The following is a 22,217-nucleotide window of genomic DNA, read 5'->3' on the forward strand; positions in this document are numbered from 1 at the left end:
CTGGATTCCTGCCAAAATTGATTTTTTTTGTCTTTTATTAAAAATAATCTTTCAAGCAAATTTGAGATTCACCACTAAAACCCTAAATTCCTTTTTATTTACTTTGTGTTTTAACTCTCTCTCACTGCAGGTTTGTTGTTGTTGTTGTTGTTGTTGTTGGTTTTTTGGTAAATACAGAGACTACAAATTTAAAAAATGTTTCATTAAACATGTCTTTTACTAAGTGCCTACTAGGAACTGCTCTAAGCTCTGGGAAGCGAGAAAATGTACCCTCAGGTGTCAGTAATGAATGAGCTATAAGGAGGGCGTACTATACACCATTATCTTAGATAGGATAATATTTTCCGCTGGAGTTATTGTAACTCACTGACCTGGAGGCCTTTTCACTTCTAGGAAGACCTGGTTTTCCTATATTTAGAATAGATGCTGTTCCCATTGACTTGGTTTTCTGTTGGATTTCTTAAATGCATGAGATAGAAGAAGTATATATGGAAAAGCATTTCATATTTAATTGAAATAATATATACACTTATGGAGTGCTTTCTATGTGCCAGGCACTGTGTTAACTACATTACATCTATGAAATGTTAACTCATTTGATTGTTACTCAATAAAATGTTTGCTGAAGGAATATATAGAAGCTTTTATTTTTTCCGTGCACAGGCTTAATTTCAGAGGAGGTTGGGAGGAAAAGAAGAAATAAAAGATCACATGATTGGGAAAAAGCAAATGCCTAACAAGAAGCCAGAGAAATAGGTCGAGAGGGTGATGCAAATGACTGGGCTCAGTTCATATTTCAGATTGAAATAAACAGATTGGTTTTTCCTTGCAAAGTAAAAAAGATTTAAGGGAGAGTCTGCAACTGTGTTTTGACCCTGAGCATGTGGCTTGATAGCCATTAAGATTAGGGGTGTTGAGAGCAGCTATTGTCCTGATGACTCAGCAGGAACCCCTGTGTTAGATTATACTGTTGCCTCAGTGTTGCACATAAAAAGTTTTTTATATCTTTTGAAATATTTGAGATCATAGATCCCAAAATCAGAGCCAGGGATGATTGTTTACTTGAAGTATCATTTGTATTTTTCTTTCCTTCTTTTTTCTCTTCTTTCTTTCTTTCTTTCTTTCTCTTTCTTTCTTTCTTTCTCTCTCTCTCTTTCTTTCTTTTCTTTCTTTCTTTCATGACAGAATCTTGTTCTGTCACCTAGGCTGGAGAGCAGTGACTCCATCTTGGCTCACTGCAACCTACACTTTCTGGGTTCAAGCAATCCTCCTCCCTCAGCCTCCCAACTAGCTGGGATTACAGGCGCCTACCATCACACCCGGCTAATTTTTAAAAATTTTTTTAATTTTAAATTAAAATTTTTTTTGTTTTGATATGGAGTCTCGCTCTGTTGCCAGGATGGAGTGCAGTGGCGCGATCTCAGCTCACTGCAGCAGCCTCCGCCTCCTGGGTTCAAGGTATTCTCCTGACTCAGCTTCCTGAGTAGTTGGGACTATAGGCGTGCCACCACGCCCAGCTAATTTTTGTATTTTTAGTGGAGACAGGGTTACACCATGTTGGCCAGGATGCTCTCGATCTCTTGACCTCCTGTTCCACCCACCTTGGCTCCCAAAGTCCTGGGATTACAGGTGTGAGCCACCACGCCCGGCCTGTGTTTTTAATAGAGAAAGGGTTTCACCATGTTGGCGAGGCTGATTTTGAAATCCTGACCTCAAATGATCCACCTATCTTGGCCTCCCAAAGTGCTAGGATTATAGGCATGAGCCACTGTACCTTTTTTCTTTTTTTTAAATATCAGGTCTTGCTATGTTGCCCAGAGTGTTGTTTTTTCTTTGTTTGTTTTGTTTTGTTTTTTGAGACGGGGTCTCACTCTGTCACCCAGGCTGGAGTGCAGTGGCACAATCTCAGCTCACTGCAACCTCCATCTCCTGGGCTCAAGTGATTCTTGTGCCTCAGCTTCCTTAGTAGCTGGGACTACAGACATGTGCCACTGCAACTGGCTAATTTTTTTGTATTTTCAGTAGAGACAGAGTTTCGTTATGTTGGCCAGGCTAGTCTTGAACTCCTGGCGTCAAGTGATCCGCCCACCTTGCCCTCCCGAAGTGCTGGGATTATAGGTGTGAGTCACCACACCTATATTTCTATCTAGGTGCTGAAGTAGTTTCTTTTGGAGTTGAAGATCATTAGAATTAATATTTCAAGTAGGCAATTGAGTCATCATAATGGAAGACTGGATCTTTAGTGTTATGTTGTTAGAGTATGCAGTGTCCAGTCTTTTGGTTTCCCTGGGCCACACTGGAAGAAGAAGAATTGTCTTGGGCCACACAAAAAATACACTAACAATAGCTGATGAGCTAAAAAAAAAAAAAAAAAAAAAAGAAAAGTAAAAGCAAAAAAACCTTATAATGTTTTAAGAAAGTTTATGGATTTGTGTTGGGCTTCATTCAAAGCGGTCCTGGGCCACATGTGGCCCACAGACCTCAGGTTGGACAAGCTTGATGTAGTGGCTAAGAGTGTGGACTCCCAAGCCATGTGACCTGTGTTTGAATCCTAGTTCTACCCTTCACTAGTTGCCTTGGTGTCCTCACTGGGGTAATCTTGGGCTTTTGTAAAGATTGTAAGAGTTAATATAAGAAAAGCCCTTAGAGTCTAACTCATGGTAAGCCTTGTTTGCTTACTATTTTGCCTTTAGGAATGTAGAATTAAGACCATGTTGGCTTGGCCTGTGGTTAGTTTATATATTCAATATACCATATGTGTTTTCAACCTCCAGGATTAGAAGCATCTGCCGGACTGCCACTACCACCAGGTGGGAACTTTTCATTCTTTATCAAAAGAGCAGGGTTAGTACAAAAAAAGTTCAAGGTTAAGCTTGAATTTGCTCTTGAATTAACTTCAGTGAACTCTGATCCTGTTGACACTTACTAGGTAACTAAAGGACAGTCAGATTGGACTCTGCCATCTTAGTCCATCGGCCTCAGCAGCTGTTTCTGGACTTGTAGCTAAAGCTTGAGAGTCCATTACTAGTGAGAATGTTTTTCTTTTTTTCCTCTCTCTCTTTTTTTTTTAATGTGAAAGCACAAAAGAAGTAAACAGGAATAATCTATGACATAGGATCTTAATTGGTTCTGTACAAATACTCTTAATTAAAATTTTTAAGTTAAAATAATATATATATATCTATATATATATATTTTTTTTTTGACATGGAGTTCTGCTCTGTTGCCCAGGCTGGAGTGCAGTGGCATGATCTCGGCTAACTACAACCTCTGCCTCCTGGGTTCAAGCAGTTCTCCTGCCTCAGCCTCCCGAGTAGCTGGGACTACAGGCGCTTGCCACCATGCTTGGCTAATTTTTGTATTTTTAGTAGAGACAGGGTTTCTCCATATTGGTCAGGCTGGTCTTGGACTCCTGACATGAGGTGATCCGCCCTCCTTGGCCTCCCAAAATGTTGGGATTACAGGTATGAGCCACCACGCCCAGCCAAAATTTTCATTTTTTTAAGATATGGGGATCTTGCCATGTTGCCCAGGCTGGTCCCAAATTCCTGAACTCAAGTAATCCCCTTGCGGTGGCCTCCCAAAGTGCTGGGTAAAAGTACTTTTGAATTATGGATTTTGGCTTCCTGTGCTACCAAATTTCACTATTTCTTGATTTTTGTGGTATTCACCTTTACAGTTGAACAGGTCATATATTAACTAGCCTTTATCTAATGCTTTCTTTAAAGGAAATGTAGACGTGCTTATATTTTTAACACATCTACATTTCTCTTAAAGAGAAGAAGAGATTAAGCTCTTTTTATTTAATTTGTCTGGAAGAAGTTGAGATAGTGTAGATCTACAGGTTTTATATTTAGTAATTTTTAAGGAGTAAAAACGAAGTCTCCTAATTTTTCTAGACTCTTAAGATTATTGTTTTTAGATTTTTTCATCTTATACCACAATGGGATGATAAAGCTTAAAACATTAGCATGTCGGCGGGGCGCAGTGGCTCCCGCCTGTAATCCCAGTACTTTGGGAGGCTGAGGCGGTTAGTCAGGAGTTCGAGACCAGCCTGGCCAACATGGTGAAACCCCATCTCTACTCATAATACGAAAATTAGGAGGCATGGTGGCATGTGCCTGTAGTCCCAGCTACTCGGGAGGCTAAGGCAGAAGAATCACTTGAACCCAGGAGGTGGAGGCTGCAGTGAGCCGAGATTGTGCCACTGCACTCCAGCCTGGGTGACAGAGAGAGACTCTGTCTCACCAAAAAAAAAAAAATAACTTTAGCATGTCTGTAATTGGTAGATATAATCTCTATCATTTGTTTAATGATAATTAAAACAAAAATAGCTGGGCATGGTGGCACATGCCTGTGGTCTCAACTACTAGCGGGGCTGAAGCAGGAGGATTGCCTGAGCCTAGGAGATTGAGGCTGTAGTGAGCCACTGTGATTGCACCACTCCGCTCCAGCCTGGGTGGCAGAGTGAGACCCTGTCTCAAAACAAAAGAAAACAAACAGAAGAACATAATGTAAGAATCATGAAGTGACTTTAAAATCTTCATTTTATAATAATGTTATAAGTTTTCTGAAGCTACTTAATTTATCACTGTACAGAGTAAACATATATAAAAAATGATCAGTAAGTTTTTGTTTCCCTACTAAAGCCAGAATAATGGTCATGAGGTAATAGATAGCATTGGGTGCTTACTATGGGCCAGGCACAGTGTGCCAGCCTTTTACCTGTGTTAGCTAATTTAATCCTCATATAAACTTTGAAATAGGTGCTATCAATACTGTTTAACACATGAGAATTAGAGAGATCATTGGGTATGGCTGCAGGGCCAGTAAGTAGCAGTACTGCGATTTGTACTAACGTCTTTGGGATTTCAGAACCTGAGTCAAGAACTTTGTTTATGTTCTTTTTCTCTATTTATTTGAAACTTGAATGCTTTCCTAACAGAGTTTCTTATGTTCTGTTTTCAGTCACCCTGAAAAAAAAAATTCTGAGAATATTTAAGGATATTTCTAAAACATACTAACAACTAGTGAGCCTAGATGGTTCATTAGATGACTTTGGTTGCTTTCAGTTCTCTTGGTAAAATTTGAAAGGAAACTAAAATTTCCATTACCTCACCTCGTTGCATTTGGGGGGCCTGGTTAATTAGTATTTTATAAAGCACTTTAGAGGGTTTATTTATAAACTTGTTAAGGAACCTGACTTGAATGTCATTTTTTTTTTTTTTTTTTTGAGACAGGGTTTCACTGTTGCCCAGGATGGAGTGCAGTGGTGTCATCACAGGTCACTGCCACCTTGACCTCCTGGGCTCAAGTGATCCTCCTCTTTTAGCCCCCTGAGTAGCTGGGACTTGCAGTGCCACCATGCCCAGCTGATTTTTTTTTAAATTAATTTTTTGTGGAGATGAGGTCTCACTGTGTTGCCTAAGATGGTCTTGAACTCCTGGGCTCAAGTTATCCTCCCACTTTGGCCTCCCATTACAGGCATGAGCCACTGTGCTTGGCCTCACATATTTTGATTTTAGGATTGTTTCCAATTGAGAAATGTCTAAATGGTTCAAGTTTAACAAAAATAATATACTAATTTGTTAATTATTTTTCTGTGAGTTCTTTTCTTTCTGCCCCCTCCCTTTCTCCCTTCCTCCCCCTTCAGAGGTTGGTAGAAAAAAAAAAAAAGGCAAGGAAGTTTCTTTTTGTGGAGAGAGGAAATGACTGTTGGTTCAAGACTTTATCCATATTAGGTATAAACTAAATATAGATGTGTAATCCAGGAGTGAAGTCACATCTATAAAGTTTCTTAAGCAAAGCTAATGAGATCAGCCAGTGCTTTTGGATCTGTTTTTTCCTCCCTTGCTTTTGGCTCACTTACCAAACTGATTAGTCCTATAGTCTGCCTGCCTTTGCTTCTTTAAAAAAAGAATAAAAAAAATTACAAGGAATCTTTCTGTAAAACAAGCATACAAATTTTTAAAAAGTTGCTTTGTATATGAAGCATAGTTACTTATGCCTCCCTTTGAGGGGAGGTTATAAATAAATTAGCTTCTTTAATTTCTTGACCTTGTCATTTTCCTCACACCAATTCTTCTTCTTTTTTTGTTTTTTTGAGTTGGTTTTATCCTTGAGTCTTTGTCACATATTTTTACTATGAGGCTGGACTCATCTTTGTAAGTTGTAAGAAACATCTGTTTTACTTAGTATTTTCTTGGTTTATTCCATTTTTAACCATTAAAGCAGATCTCAGTGTGGCTAAATGGTAATAGGATTTCTTCTGATTGGCTAGTTAGAGAGATTGTGGTAGAAGGGAATGATGGGATAAATCTGCTTCTGGTCACAGCACATGTCCTTCTCAAATAAGGACTTTGAAAAGTCCCCCACAGCATTCTTACAATAATTATTTCCAACTCTTGTGCTCCTTCTTAGAGCCCTTTGCAAGCATGCCTAAACAGTCAAGCCCTTACGAACGTGCTATGCTTCTGAAGAGAAGAACTGTATACACACATCTATGGTGTATCTTACTATAAATACTTTGGAATACAACTAATTCTGTAAAAAGTTTAGCTTAACATATTTCGGGGTTTTAGGGATCAGTTCATGAAACTAAATGTTCTCCAAGCCTAAGTTGAAATCTGTTCTGAATCCTTCTCTGACCTTGTTGTTCCCTTAGCAGAACTACTCTTCCCTACTGTTTGGGGCAGTTTGTGCATTTTTGTATTCTGCCACTCATCTGAATCACCTTTAATTACATTTTTGTTCCGGGCTAGACTATGTAAATTCCAGGAGATCAAGGATAAGGGATTATTTTCTTTTTTCTTCTTTTTATATTTTAAATTAAAAAAATTATTATGTTCTTCCAAAGACTAAGGGACTGTTTTCTTCATCTTTTATATCTATCCCCTACCACAAACCTTTATATATAGGAGATAATTCATTAATTCAGTAAGCATTTATTAGTGTTTTTGGGCAAATTGGTGTGCATAGTATAGGAATATAAGCACGTAAGAGGGAATATATTAAATATTTTCTGTTATTGTGTTCTATATTACCTCATAGTAAAATACCAGAGATAAAAGTAGTATTCAGTTACTGAACTTGAGACATGTAATTGGGGTTTTGTAACTAGCTGCTCACTATATAGCTATTGGTCTAAACAGATTGGTTTAGAGAACTAGAATATTATGTAACTGGAAGGCCAGGTTCAAGTCCTGTGTGTATCCTAATTGATCTGCTATCTCATCTGTCAAGTGGGTGTGTTTCTTGGAGGTGATGTTCAGTCCAGTCTGTATTATTGTATATGCCAAGGTAGCCTTAGGCTTGGCTTAAGCTTAGGCTTAGGCAGAAAGTTGAGTCCTGAGATTCCAACGTCAGATCCAGAGAATTAAATTCTCATAATTAGAAGCAATCCATTAGATAACAAAAATAGAGCCAATACAACTTCTTCATGATAATGGAGGCAGTTTGCCAAAGAAAGAAAAAATATTTCAGGAGTGAATTCTTTGACCAGAAAGAATATATTTTATTTCCCAGATGAACTCCTGAAAGAAAGTTTAAGGAAAGATTTTGTTTGTTGTATCTAAAATAAAGCAGACACAGAACCATTCTTCTTCTTCTTCTTCTTCTTCTTCTTCTTCTTCTTCTTCTTCTTCTTCTTCTTCTTCTTCTTCTTCTTTCTTCTTTCTTCTTTCTTCTTTCTTCTTTCTTCTTTCTTCTTTCTTCTTTTCTTTCTTCTTTCTTCTTTCTTCTTTCTTCTTTCTTCTTTCTTCTTCTCCCTCTCCTCTTTTTTAAAGCCAGTCAAATTTATAGAATTTTCCTTCATCATATTTGAGGAACCTGTGCATTGAAATCCGAAGTAAAATATTTCAGTAAGAAACATCCTGCTATGTTACACTATTCAGATATTTGAAGTTTTAGGCCAGCAAAGAAGATAGACAAGAATTCTGAATATTAACTTTCACAGCTGAAATACAGTGTTGAATATATAATTTTTACAGAAACTGATATTTTGTAATGTATATATAGAGATGGAGTCTTGCTCTGTTGCCCAGGCTAGAGTGCAGTGGCACGATCTTGGCTCACTGCAGCCTCCACCTCCCGGATTCAAGCGATTCTCCTGCCTCAGCCTCCTGAGTAGCTGGGATTACAGGCGCCCACCACCGCGTCCGGCTAATTTTTGTATTATTAGTAGAGACGGGGTTTTACCATCTTGGCCAGGCTGGTCTTGAACCCCTGACCTCGTGATCCACCCACCTTGGCCTCCCAAAGTGCTGGGATTACAGGTGTGAGCCACAGCGCCCGGCTGATTTTGTAATATATTTTAATGGACAATTTAAAAATACATAATCCAAAATTAAAACATCTGAGGAAGATTCATTTATTCATGTTTATTGAGAGCTAATATTTTATAGTATTAATAAAATATTCTATAGCATTTTCATGATTGCAGTTTTTCATTGTTTATTGTCATCTTCATTAATCCATTGTTCTTAGTCACTTAGAGGTCTGAAATTTGGCTTTAAGCAATATTGTGATATATATCCTTACAGCCAATTTTCTGTGCATGTCAAACAATTCTGTTTTAAAAGTCCCCCACATATCTCATTTACCCTCTGAATTCTTTCTTTATTTTCCTTTGTTTACTTAAACTGTAATCTCTCTTTTTTCACACTTCACCTGGAATGTAATCTCTTAAAAAGAAAAAACTTTCTGCAGAATTTAGGTTTTTTCCAAAGGGAAAAATTGGATTTTTGACTCTACTACGGAACTCTTGGTGGAGTGTCTAGTTAAAATTGGTTTGAGAACTTGATGAACAGAAATAGCTGCCTTAAGCACAGATGGGGAAGACTAATATTAATTTCTTGAACATTTCATTGTTTTCTTGTACTCTTGGGATTCTTTCTGAATCTAGTTTATGCTACAGTATAATGTGTATACCCTTAAGGAAAGTGGGTTGCTGCATTTTGACTTGCAGAAGAATTTCACCCATCCCCCAACATAGTTGTCTTTAGTTGATAAACAAGGGAAGACCCTGGCAGTTAGTGAATTTATCTTTGGTTAGCAGATATTTTTAAAAAATGAGGGCTAGACAATGAATGAAAAAGTTTGAGATGCGTCTTTTTTTTTTTTTTTTTGAAGGGCCTCACTTTGTCATCCAGGCTAGAGTGCAGTGGTAAGATCATAGCTCACTACATCCTTGACCTCCTGGGCTCAAGTGATCCTCCTGCTTAAGCCTTCTGAGTAGCTAGGACTAAAGGTGTGTACTACCATATCTGGCTAATTTTTTTATTTTTCATAGAGATGAGGTCTCACTATGTTGTCCAGGCTGGTCTCAAAACTCCCAGCTTCAAGTGATCCTCCCATCTTGGCTTCCCAGACTGTTGGGATTACAGGTGTGAGCCATTGCACCCAGCCAGAGATGCACTTTTTTTCATGTAACCGAAGTGAGAATAATTATAAAGGAGCATGTTTCTTTTTTAATTTTAATTTTAATTTTTTTTTTTTTTGCAGAAATGGAGTCTTGCTCTGTGGCCCTGGCTGGAGTGCAGTGGTGTGATCTCGGCTCACTGCAGCCTCTGCCTCTGGGAGTCAAACAATTCTCCTGCCTCAGCCTCCCGAGTAGCTGGGACTACAGGCACACACTGTGACACCTGGCTAATTTCTTTTGTATTTTTAGTAGAGACAGGGTTTCACCGTGTTTCCCAGGCTGGTCTTAAACTCCTGAGCTCAGGCAATCTGCCTGCCTCGGCCTCCCAAAGTGTTGGGATTACAGGCGTGAGCCACTGTGCCCAGCTTAGTAACTTCCTTTTTAAATAAAATAATCATGGCTTAATATAATAAAAACAAATTAGTGTTCTGTGTTTCTGAAATTAAGTCATTTAATGCCAGACTTTCACATTCTAAATAGTTGTATCTGAAAATGCCTTGACTTCTCTTCCATTCTTTAAAGATGGTTTTGTTGGAAATAGAATTTTGAGTTGATTTTTATTGTTGTTCTTGTTATTCTTTTGGCATTTAAAAAAACGTTCTTGACTGGGCATGGTGGCTCATGCCTGTAATCTCAGCACTTTGGGAGGCTGAAGTGGGAGATCTCTTGAGCCCAGGAGTTTGAGACCATCTTGGGCAACATAGTGAGACCCTGTCTCTACAAAAAATTGAAAAAATAACTGGACATGGTGGCAGGTGCCTAGTCCCAGCTACTTGGGAGGCTGAGGTGGGAGGATGGCTTGATCCCTGGAGATCGAGGCTGCAGTGAGAGCTGTGCTTCAGCTTAGGCAACAGAGCGAGACCTTGTCTAAAAAAAAAAAAGGACTGAGGGCGGTGGCTCGTGCCTATAATCACAGCACTTTGAGAGGCCAAGGTGGGTGGATCACCTGAGGTCAGGAATTCAAGACCAGCCTGGCCAACATGGTGAAACCCTGACTTTACTAAAAATACAAAAATTAGCTGGATGTAGTGGCGCATGCCTGTAATCCCAGCTACTGGGGCGGCTGAGGCGGGAGAATCGCTTGAACCCAGGAGGCACAGGTTGCAGTGAGCCTAGATCACGCCACTGTACTCCAGCCTGGGTGACAGAGTGAGACTCCATCTCAAAAAAAAAAAAAGTCGTTCCATGTTTTCTGGCCTCCATTACTCCAAATGATAATTCAACAGTCATTCAAATTATTATTTCCTTGTATGCAGTGTGTTTTTTTTTCTAGCTACCGTGAAGATTTTCTTTTTCTTCCTTTCTTTTTTTTCTTTTTTTTTCTTTTCACTATTTCAATTATGATATACTTAGGTATGGCATTATTTAATATTGAATCTGCTTGATGTTCATGAAACTTGAATCTGTAAATCTGTCTTTATTTGGGAAAATTTTGGCCGTTATTTCTTGAAATATTTTTTTCCTCATTGTCTCCTTCTGGAACTCTAAAATATAAATGTTTTAGTATTTTCCCGTAGGTCTTTGGGGCTCTTTTTTTTCTGTTCTTCAAATTGAATAATTTCTTGGTTCTGTCTTCATGTTCACAGACCTTTTTCTTCTCTTTTCTCTTTCTTTCTTTCTTTCTCTCTCTTTCTTTCCTTTCTTTTCTTTCTTTCCTTTCTCTCTTTCTCTTTTCTTTTCCTTCTTTATTCTACCGTTAAGCCAATCTAGTAATTTGAAAAAATAATTTAGATATTGTAGTTTTTAGTTCTAGAATTCACATTTTTGTGTGTGATTTCTTTCCCTACCGAGATTTCCTATCTTCCTTTATTATGAGCATATTTTTCTTTCGGTATTTGAACATAGTTACCATAACTGCTTTAAAATCCTTGACTGCAAACTGTAGAATCTGGGTCATCTTAGGGTGGTCTCCTTGATGACTATTTTTTTTTTTTTTTTCTTGAGAATGGGTCAGGTTTTTCCATTTCTTCTTATAGGGAGTAATTTTAGATTATATTCTGGATATTACAAATGATAAATGATAATTTATATATATAAATTTTGTTATGCCCCTCTTAAGAGCATTGATTTTCTTTTCTAAAGCAGGCAATTGATTAACTTAGCTGAATTCAAGCTGCAAAACTGTCCCCTCATAGTAGGTGGCAGCGTACATTTCAGTTCAGTTCTCTTAGCTGGCCTACTTGGAGCCTGCTCTGTGCATGTGTGTTTCACGGATCAGCGAGAGATTTAGACAGATTTATGCAGATTTTAGGGCTCCCCTGTGCTGGTTCTCTCTCTCTCTCTCTCTCTCTCTTTTTAATGGTGTCTTACTTTATTTTCTCTGCAGTGGTGATGGTTGCTCTAGACTGTTTTTTGGCTTTTAAAGTCAGCAGAACTGTGAATTTTCCATTGGAGTTTTAGCTGCCCTGCATGGTGCAAAGCTAAAAGATAAAAATTGGGGAAACTTGTCCCGTGCAGTTCCCTTCCTCCAAGTGCCAACTCCCTTCCAGTATTTGCCTGCTTTTGTCACTCTCCAGTGCCTTCAGGTGGTTGTTTTTGTCTGGAAGTTATAGCTGTTATGATAGGCAGAGTTGATCCTATAGGAGGAACTGCCTGGTCTTACTAGAAGACTCAAATTTATTTTTTAAAAAATAGAAACCTTTAAATTTTAGAATAGTTTTAGATTTATAGAAAAATTGCAAAAATAATACAGAGTTCTGAAATTTATTTTAAATGAAATTATTTCTAAAATATATTAATGCTTCCTTGACTTTTGAAAATGCTGAGTTTGGCCGGGTGTGATGGCCCACGCCTGTAATCCCAACACTTTGGGAGGCTGAGGCGGGTGGATCATCAGAGGTCAGGAAACCCTGTTTCTACCAAAAATACAAAAATTAGCTGGGCATGGTGGTAGGGGCCTGTAGTCCCAGCTACTCTGGAGGCTGAGGCAGGAGAATCCCTTGAACCCAGGAGGCGGAGGTTGCAGTGAGTGAAGATCATGCCATTGCACTCCAGCCTGGGCGACAAGAGCAAAACTCCGTCTCAAAAAAAAAAAAAAAAAAAACGAAAATGCTGGGTTTAACTGCCAATTAATGTCAACATTCTGAGTATGAATTCAGTAATGCAGCAATGGCCCCGGGAGCCATTGAGGCATGTAAGACTATTTTTGTCTTTCTGCTAAATGGCCTCAGCTATTGTGCTTTTCGAACCTAAATCTCCTTTGTGTGTGTGCATGTGTGGATGGGTGCGTGCGTGCACGTGTGTGTGTATTTTGTATTTCTGCCTTTGCCAACTTAGCTCTATTGATGCAGCCCATTTCCTTTAATTTTCTATTGTAATTTGTTGTGGCTCAGTACACCAGATAAACGGTTAAAAATTTATTTGAAATAAGAATAAATCATTTCAGGCCGGGCACGGTGGCTCATGCCTGTAATCCTAGCATTTTGGGAGGCCAGGGTGGGCGGATCATGAGGTCAGAAGTTCAAGACCAGCCTGACCAACATGGTGAAACCCCGTCTCTACTAAAAATACAAAAATTAGTCAGGCGTGTGGTGGCCTGTAATCCCAGCTACCCGGGAGGCTGAGGCAGGAGAATCGCTTGAACCCAGGAGGTGGAGGTTGCAGTGAGCCGAGATCACACTACTGCACTCTAGCCTGGGTGATAGAGCAAAAAAAAAAAAGAATAAATAGTTTCTGAGAGCTTGAATGTTGAGTTAATGAGTCAGGTACATCATCTTTAGTATCTGGTCTTGGTGACATTGGTGCCCAGAGGCCTTTTCTCTAGATGTGTGCTGTCAATACAATAGTCGCTACCTATACATGGCTATTGAGTGTTTGAAATATGTATAGTTTGAGTTGAGATGTACTATAATTATGAAATATACACCAGATTTTAAAGATGTAGTACAAAGAAAATAATGTAATAACTTTCTATGTTGATTATGTGTTGAAATGATTTTAGATATATTGGGTTAAATAAAAAAATATTTAATCACACTTGTTTCTTTTACTTTTAAAAAAATGTGGAATGCTTCACAAATTTTTGCATCATTCTTGTACAGGGGCCATGCTAACCTGTTTTGAATTGTTCCAATTTTAGTATTCATGCTGTCAAAGTAAGAACTCTTTTTACATCTTCAATATGGCTGCTAGAAAATTTAATATAACATTTGTGGCCTACATTATATTGGTCATAGCTCTGGTAATTTATCTTACTTGATAGTAGTGTCTGTGAGTGAGATGGTAGTGGTTCTGTAAGAATCTTGAGATCAAGCAGGTGAGATTCTAGCATCTCCTTCTTTGCTCTGGTGTAAGAAACTATCATAGTGGTTGGTAGATAGTATGGACCTTGGAGTTTAAACCTCAGTTTTGACACTCCTCAGTTGTATGACCTATGACAAATTACTGAGCTTCTCTGAACCTCAGTTTGCTCATCTGAAACTCATATGAAACATGAGGAAAACAACCCCTAATTTCATATGGTTATTGTGAAATACATAAAACTAGTTTCATATAGTGCATGTCAACTGCAAAATACACTACTCAATAAATAGTAGCTTTTAACAATAAATAGTAGCTTTTAACTTGTTTCCGGACCATTTTGGTAACATTTTGATTTATTGTAGTTGATACTTATAGGGAATACAATCAAGGTAGATCCAGACTAGGAAAAAAGGACTGTAGCTTTCGTCATTTTTTTTTTCTTTCTTTCATTTGTTGTCATTCAGTTTTTTTCCACCACTAAAGAATATGTCTTTGATGAAGAATTTGTAAGAAAAAAGGATGGACCCTCTGTAAAAAGAAGAGATGTTGCCTCCAGACAGTCAGTATTTTAAATTATATGGTTTATTAGTTATTCTGAAGAGATAATAGGCTTTGTTCCTCCTTTTAGGCTTTTGATGAGTGAATGTGAACAAGCAGAACTGGTTTTCATCATGGGTCTATTGTGCCTAGATGGAAAGTCTGGTCATTGTACATCTGACAGTTTGTTTTAAAAAGTGGTTCTGGCTGAGATATTTCAGATTTGATTTTCCTACAGATTAAAGCCTTTCTTTCCATCTTCAGCATATACTTCAAGCAAGTAACAAAAGTACTCAAAAGAAACTCAAGTGACATTAATTCCGTTTGTTATTTCATCTAGTAGTTTTTGAATGACTACTTTGCATTTAGCATTTATTCAAAAGAAGTTCTATTATATTTAAGCAGTTTAACATTTTGGCACTGATTAGAGACAGTAATGAGATTATCATGTATAAACATTAAAAAAAATTTTCTTAAATCTACAAAGAATAGAAAAGAAAAACATGCTTGTTATAAAAAGACAAATAGACACAAGTATAAAAAATTAATACCCCCAGGCTGGGCATGGTGGCTTACGCCTGTACTCCCAGCACGTTGGCAGGCTAAAGTGGGTAGATCGCTTGAGCCCAGGGGTTTGAGACCAGCCTGGGCAACATGGTGAAACTGTGATTCTACAAAAAATACAAAAATTAGCCACGCATGGTGGTACGTGCCTATAGTCCCAGGTACTTGGGAAGCTGAGGTGGGAGGATCGCTTGAACCCAGGAGGTCAAGGCTGCAGTGAGCCGTGATTGTGCCACTGTACTCCGGCCTGGGCGGCTGAGCGAGTGTTTATCTCAAAAAATAAAATAAAAATAATCTGTCCTTATCTCTCCCCAGATCTGTCCCGAGGTAAACAATGTTAATTTTGGTTTATAGCCCTCCATACTGGAGAAGTATTTTCAAGATGTAAATGCCAGTGTTACAGATCTGTGGTATCTCTTAAAGGGATTTATTTCCCTTTCCAACCTCCAGCAAAGTATAGGCCTACCCTTCCTCCCATCTTGAGGTTTCCTTGACCCAGTTGCTCAAAGCAGATATGTAAGAATTACTTGATTTCTTTCTCCCCCTTTCCACATCCAAACCATCCCACACATCTTTAGGATTATGCTACCCCAATTCAATTTAATCTACACTTTTCTTTCCATGTCCATTGCTTTTACCTAATCCAAAACACATTTCACCAAAACTACCACAAGAGGCCACCCAGCTTCAATTCTTCATCAGTTTGATGCCTCTGACCTGTTTTCCATATGGCAGAATGTTATTTATTGTCTTAAATGGAAATCAGATTTTGCCCTTATCTTGCACCCATCAAAACCCTTCAGTGGTATCCTGTTACCCTGTTCTGGCATTCCTTACCCTTTCCCCACCCACCAGTGGAAGGTCCATGAAGTCAGGAATATGTTCTCTGGCACATACTGTTTTACTGAGCACTTAACCACACGCTAGACAATGTTTTAAGAGCTTTTCATCTATTAACTCGTTTATATTCATGATAACTCTGTGAAGTAGGTATTCTTCCAACCATTATATGTATAAAGCAGCTGAGGCTCAGAGAGGTTTAAGTAACTTACCCAATATCACACTCATGCTTAAGTAGAAGAATCAATATATCAAACCAGGCACTCTGCCTTCAGTCCTTGCTGTTAAATGTTATATTAAATGCTTTTTTCCTACATAGTAGGTACTTGGTAAACATTTGTTAAGTTAATGAATAAATTGTTCCCTCTTTGCATACAATTCAAACACTTAATTTGGTCTAGAAAATCTTTCATGATCTAGCCCCTGCCAACACCACTTTCTCATGTACTCATGGCAATCTTGTCACACTGGCTCTTTGCGTGGCTGTTTCCTTCTCATTCTTTATGTCTAAGAGGTCTTTTGTGGTCATCTTATCTGAAGTAGGTGCTTCTTGTCCCCTCTCTGAGTACTTTGTTTTACTTTAGGCAATTCATGATTAATTGTTAAATACATGGTATAGGCTTGCTATTCCCTGGGAATTTGTAAGAGATGCAGAATCTTGGTTGTCACCCCAGATTTACTGAATCGGAATCTGCGTTTTTACAAGATCTCCTAATAAGTTGTGATGACATCAGAGTTTGAGAAGCTGGGATAGAAATTGAAAGGACAGCTGGGCGTGGTGGCTCATGCCTGTAATCCCAGCGCTTTGGGAGGCAGAGGCAGGTGGATCACCTGAGGTCAAGAGTTTGAGAACAACCTGACCAACATGGAGAAACCCTGTCTCTACTAAAAATACAAAATTAGCCGGGCACGGTGGCGCATGCCTGTAATCCCAGCTACTCGGGAGGCTAAGGCAGGAGAATCGCTTGAACCTGGGAGGTGGAGGTTGTGAGCTGAGATCGCACCATTGCACTCCAGCCTCAGCAACAAGAGTGAAACTCCATCTCAAAAAAAAAAAAAAAAAAAAAAAAGAAAGAAAGAAATTGAAAGGACAGGTAACTGAATTTTGTTGTTTTTTTTTTTTTTTTTTTTCCCAGACAGAGTCTCACTCAGTCACCCAGGCTGGAGTGCAGTGGCACAATCTTGGCTCACTGCAACCTCCATCTCCCTGGTTCAAGCGATTATCCTGCCTCAGTCTCACAAGTAACTGGGACTACAGGCACACGCCACCATGCCCGGCAAATTTTTGTATTTTTTTTAGTAGAGATGGGGTTTCACCATATTGCCCAGGCTGATCTTGAACTCCTGACTTCGTGATCCGCCCTCCTCGGCCTCCCACAATGCTGGGATTACAGGCGTGAGCCACCATGTCTGGTAAGGTAACTGAATTCTTATAGTGAGACTTGAGCTTGACCTGAAGCGTGGGTGTGGCAGTGATCATTTCAGTGGGGGTTAATGTGATTGTAGTCACATAAGGGTCCAGATTTATGTGGCCTTATTGTACAGGATGAACGGGAGTGGGGGTGGAGCAGTGCTGTGGGTCCTCAAGGACATCAGTGGGGAAGTCATTCTAGGAAAGGAGGATGGAGAACTTTGTGAGACCTTTTTTTTTTTTTTTTTTAAAAGATGGAGTCTCGCACTGTTGCACAGGCTGGAGTGCAGTGGCGTGATTTCGGCTCGCTGCAACCTCCGCCTCCCCACTTTAAGGGAATATCCTGCCTCAGCTTCCCAAGTAGCTGGGATTACAGGTGCCTGCCACCACGCCCAACTAATTTTTTATATTTTTAGTAGAGACGGGGTTTCACTATGTTGACCAGGCTGGTCTCAAACTCCTGACCTCGTGTTTCGCCCGCCTCGGCCTCCCAAAGTGCTGGGATTACAGGCGTGAGCCACTGCGCCGGGCCTTGTAAGACCTAATTTTTAAAGACTATTGTACACTTTACGGTTTTGATTTTTAATGAAACTATTGTATTAGGTAATTGATCATAATTTGGTCATTTACTGAAAGAAACAGCAACAGATAACCTTTGAAAACTACTGGAAGGTGAATCATCTCTCCCATTCAACATTTGAATAACTTCAATTCACAGTAACTTAGACTTTACTAAAGCAAGAGAACATCAAATGTGCTGTTATAAGCTGAACTACTAACTCAGAGGAGGAACCACTGGCAAGCCCATAAAACTGAAACTCACAAAACCATGATTTATCAGGAGATGTTTATGTCACTTTTGAGAAAATATTAAACAGGTGCTTTTTAAATTGTAAGATCGTGGGGTATATTTTGAGTTTCATTGTATTCTAAATTGAAATTTTGTGCTTTTAGGGTATTCTGAAATTCTTAAATGATTCAGATTAGACTTTGGACCCTATAGGTAATGCAAAGGCAGAAACCATTTCTTCTCTTATTCATCACCAGATCTCTGGTGTTTAGTGTAGGTCCTCACATGGCTGGTGAATGAATAAAAAAAAAAAGTTTTAATTGTAAAAGATTGATATCTATCTGCCCTTGAAGATAATATATAAATGACGGACAATAAAAGTGAGCTGTAATTATTTAGAAATTTATAATGATCTTCTGAACCAGATATAACCATCCAATAGCTCTTGATCTATAAAGGACTTTGGCTCACCAAAATTGTCCTTGACATTCTATTTGGCTTAGTTTAAGTTTGAGTTTGTCCAAGTTTAAGACATGATAGTGTGGAGGGAATAGACTGTTATTTACCAAATTTGACCCTAACAAACAGTGACCAGTTACTGGCCTGCAGAGAGCTGAGTCCAAAAGGCATCATGAGGAATTCAAACTTTAACCATGGGGCAAACTTCTTCATTCTAGTTTTAATTTTTTTTTTTTTTTTGAGATGGAGTCTTGCTCTGTCACCCAGATTTTGTTTATCTTCAGAGTTTTTCCACATTCATTCTTTAACTTGTGTTTCACTCTATTTTCATATGTTTTTGATGGGAGGGTTTTTGTTTGCTTGCTTTTTTAAAATGAAAGATTCATGTCTATATTACAAATATCAAAAAGTATGAAAGGTATACAACAAACAACTCCCCCTAACCCCGTCCCTTAAGTGTTGTGCTGTTCTAAGCCCTTTATATGTATGAACTCATTCAGTTCTCCCAACTATCAAATGAGGTTATTATTCCCATTTTATAGGAAAGGAAAACAGGCCCAGTTTTCAGTCACTTAGGTAGGAAGTAGTGGAGTTGTCTGGGAGTCTGGCTCTAAATTAGTGGTCTTAACCAACATTCTCTGCTGAGCAAGAGGATATCAGGATTAACTAGATTAATACATGTGAAGAGCTTGTTTTGGACGAGCAGAGAGATTTGTCTTCAATAAGGTAAATGTGAGTGAAGTCTTAATAGTCTATCCTGGAGTTTCATCTAGCCCTGGTAATTGGGCATCCTGATGTAATTTCAAGCTAATCATTTCCTCTCTAAATTGCGCAAGCTTTTTTTTTTTTTTTTTTTTTTTGAGATGGAGTCTTGCTGTCGCCTAGGCTAGAGTGCAGTGCCGTGATCTCAGCTCACTGCAGGCTCCACCCCCCGGGGTTCATGCCATTCTCCTGCCTCAGCCTCCTGCATAGCTGGGACTACAGGTGCCTGCCACCTCGCCCGGCTAATTTTTTGTATTTTTAGTAGAGGCGGGGTTTCACCATGTTAGCCAGGATGGTCTCGATCTCCTGACCTCGTGATCTGCCCGCCTCGGCCTCCCAAAGTGCTGGGATTACAGGCATGAGCCACCACGCCTGGCCAAATTGCGCAAGCTTTTATCTGAAGAGCAGATTTCATGAATTGGTGATGCTGAGTAAGGAAATGGTAGCAACCGATGTCTTTGCAGTATCCTCTGCTTAGCTGTTTTATTTATATAGACAGAGCTTGGACACATAGTAATTCTTCCATTACATATCATTTGACTTTATTTATCGAGTTTGTTCTGTGACATGGTTATGGCCAGGAAACAATAATATAATCTTTGTATGGCCAGAGATTTTTGACATATTAAAGAATATCTTGGCCGGGTGCTGTAGCTCACACCTGTAATCCCAGCACTTTGGGAGGCCGAGGCGGGCGGATCACGAGGTCAGGAGATCGAGACCATCCTGGCTAACCTGGTGAAACCCCATCTGTATTAAAAATACAAAAAATAGCCGGGCATGGTGGCGGGTGTCTGTAGTCCCAGCTACTCAGGAGGCTGAGGCTGGAGAATGGCGTGAACCCGGGAGGCGGAGCTTGCAGTGATCGGAGATAGCACCACTGCACTCTAGCCTGGGTGACAGAGTGAGACTCTGTCTCAAAAACAAAAAAAGAAAAAAAAAAGAATATCTTTGCTTTTTTCTATTTAGTGAACTATTTAAACTTTATGTAGACTTTTTTTTTTTTTTTTAAAGCATCGGGTCATAATCTATGTCAATTGGAATAATTTAATGTGGAAGATATTTAGATTTTTTTCCCTTATCTCCTTGTTTTCTGAAAGAATAAAGCAATCTAGGGATTCTAACCACCAAGTGCTTGAACTGAAGAATCTGTTGTTAGGCCTTGAGTTCTTTGCATGGAGTATCTTTAAGTCAAGTAACATTTTAAAAACTCTTACCATGTGCCAGGAACTGAGTGTATCCTAACTTATTTGATCCCCACAATAACATGGTATATAGTAATTCAAGTTTCACGGATGTTAAGTAACTTACTGAAGATTACACAGCTAATGAAGTAGGGAAGTCAGGATTCAAACCTAGGTATGTGTGATTCTAAACTGTGGTTTCTTATCATGCTCTGCAGACCCTGTAGAAGAACAGCTTATAAAACCTCTAGACTCCAAACTTGGTTCCAGCATGTGTTTAGCAAAAATTCTGAAGAAATAGGCCAGGCGCGGTGGCTCACGCCTGTAATCCCAGCACTTTAGGGGGCCGAGGTGGGCGGATCATGAGGTCAGAAGTTTGAGACCAGCCTGGCCAATATGGTGAAACCCCGTCTCTACCAAAAAATACAAAAATTAGCCAGACATGGTGGCAGGTGCCTATAATCCCAGCTACTCGGGAGGCTGAGGCAGGAGAATTGCTTGAAGCCGGGAGTCAGAGGTTGCACTGAGCCGAGATCGTGTCATTTCACTCCAGCCTGGGTGACAGAGAGAGACTACAACTACAAAAAAAAAAAAAAAAAAAAAAAAAAACTGAAGAAATAGGTGATAGAAGCCAGGTGACTTTGCCCATTTATCACATTGTTTTGTGACTTTTAAGTTAGTCTAAATCAAAACAAACATTTTGTGTATTCAGACAGCTAATTTAGATAGAATTCATACTAAAGGTAAATGAGGTATTAAAGTTTTAAAGTTCATTCTTTAACAGCACATTACTCTATACGCTCCCCAGAAAATATGTCAAGGAAAATAATTTAATGGTCAGGAGCCTGTTCTTACTTTCAGGTCCTAACTTCTCTCTCTCTTCCCCCAGTCATCACCACCCCTTACCCTCAGTTCCATAAACATAAATAAAGAGAAGAATGAAGTTAAAGCTTTTCTTAGGTGTTTAAAAATCGGACTATTCTAAAGACTGATTAAACTAGGTTTTCTAAGTGAGCAGTTCCTTAATCTTGACTTAGTAAAACATTAAAATATTTGGCATCTGCCATTGACCCCTATTCTGCAATATTGGAGTTAATCCAGCAGTTTCTGGTTAAATACCAGTATAATGCAATTCAAGAATTACCACAGAGGTGTGAAGGGAAGAGGGTGAGGCTAGTAAGGAATACCCAGACAGCAAGGTAAAGAAAATATTCGTTTTATAATAAAACCCAAATGAATGCTAAGACTCTTATCTAGAGATTCATTGTTATTTCTGTCAGTGGGATTATTTAAGTTTTCTCTTTAATTATTTGAGTTTAAAAAAATTATTTTTATTTTTTTTTTTATTTTTGAGATGGAGTCTTGCTCTGTCGCCCAGGCTGGAGTGCAGTGGTGCTATCTCCGATCACTGCAAGCTCCACCTCCCGGGTTCACGCCATTCTCCTGCCTCAGCCTCCCGAATAGCTGGGACTACAGGCGCCCACCACCACACCCGGCTAATTTTTTGTATTTTTAGTAGAGACGGGGTTTCACCGTGTTAGGCAGGATGGTCTCGATCTCCTGACCTCGTGATCTGCCCGCCTTGGCCTCCCAAAGTGCTGGGATTACAGGCGTGAGCCACCACGCCCGGCCAATTGTTTTTATTTTCTGGAGACAGGGTCTCACTCTGTCACCCAGGCTAGAGTGCAGTGGTGTGATCATGGGTCACTGCAGCCTCGACCTCCCAGGCTCAAGTGATCAAGTGATCCTCCTGCCTCAGTGTCCTGAGTAGCCTAGGACCACAGGCATGAGCAACCACACCTGGCTAATTTTTAAAAATTTTTTGTGGTGATGGGATCTCACTATGTGTTTCTCAGACTGGTTTTCTAATTTTTAAGAAAACATAGTAGACATGTATGTTTTTGTAACACAAAATCATAACTTTATGTAATCCAGGCCAGGTGCAGTGGCTCACACCTGTAATCCCAGCACTTTGGGAGGCTGAGGCGGGCGGATCACAAGGTCAGGAGT

General features: G+C 39.3%; 1 protein-coding gene and 1 non-coding gene across 2 annotated transcripts in view; one reads left to right on the forward strand and one right to left on the reverse strand.

Moving 5' to 3' along the window:
• CLIC4 (chloride intracellular channel 4) overlaps positions 1–22,217 on the forward strand; it is a 94,484-nt gene that overhangs the window by 19,767 nt on the left and 52,500 nt on the right. The window lies entirely within an intron of this gene.
• LOC116813954 (U6 spliceosomal RNA) lies at positions 13,414–13,516 on the reverse strand. Its single transcript, XR_004371075.1, has one exon. It is a non-coding gene; the product is annotated as a U6 spliceosomal RNA (small nuclear RNA).

This window comes from Hylobates moloch, unplaced genomic scaffold, assembly GCF_009828535.3.
Source record: "Hylobates moloch isolate HMO894 unplaced genomic scaffold, HMol_V3 SCAFFOLD_9, whole genome shotgun sequence".
Classification (NCBI taxonomy): Eukaryota; Metazoa; Chordata; class Mammalia; order Primates; family Hylobatidae; genus Hylobates; species Hylobates moloch.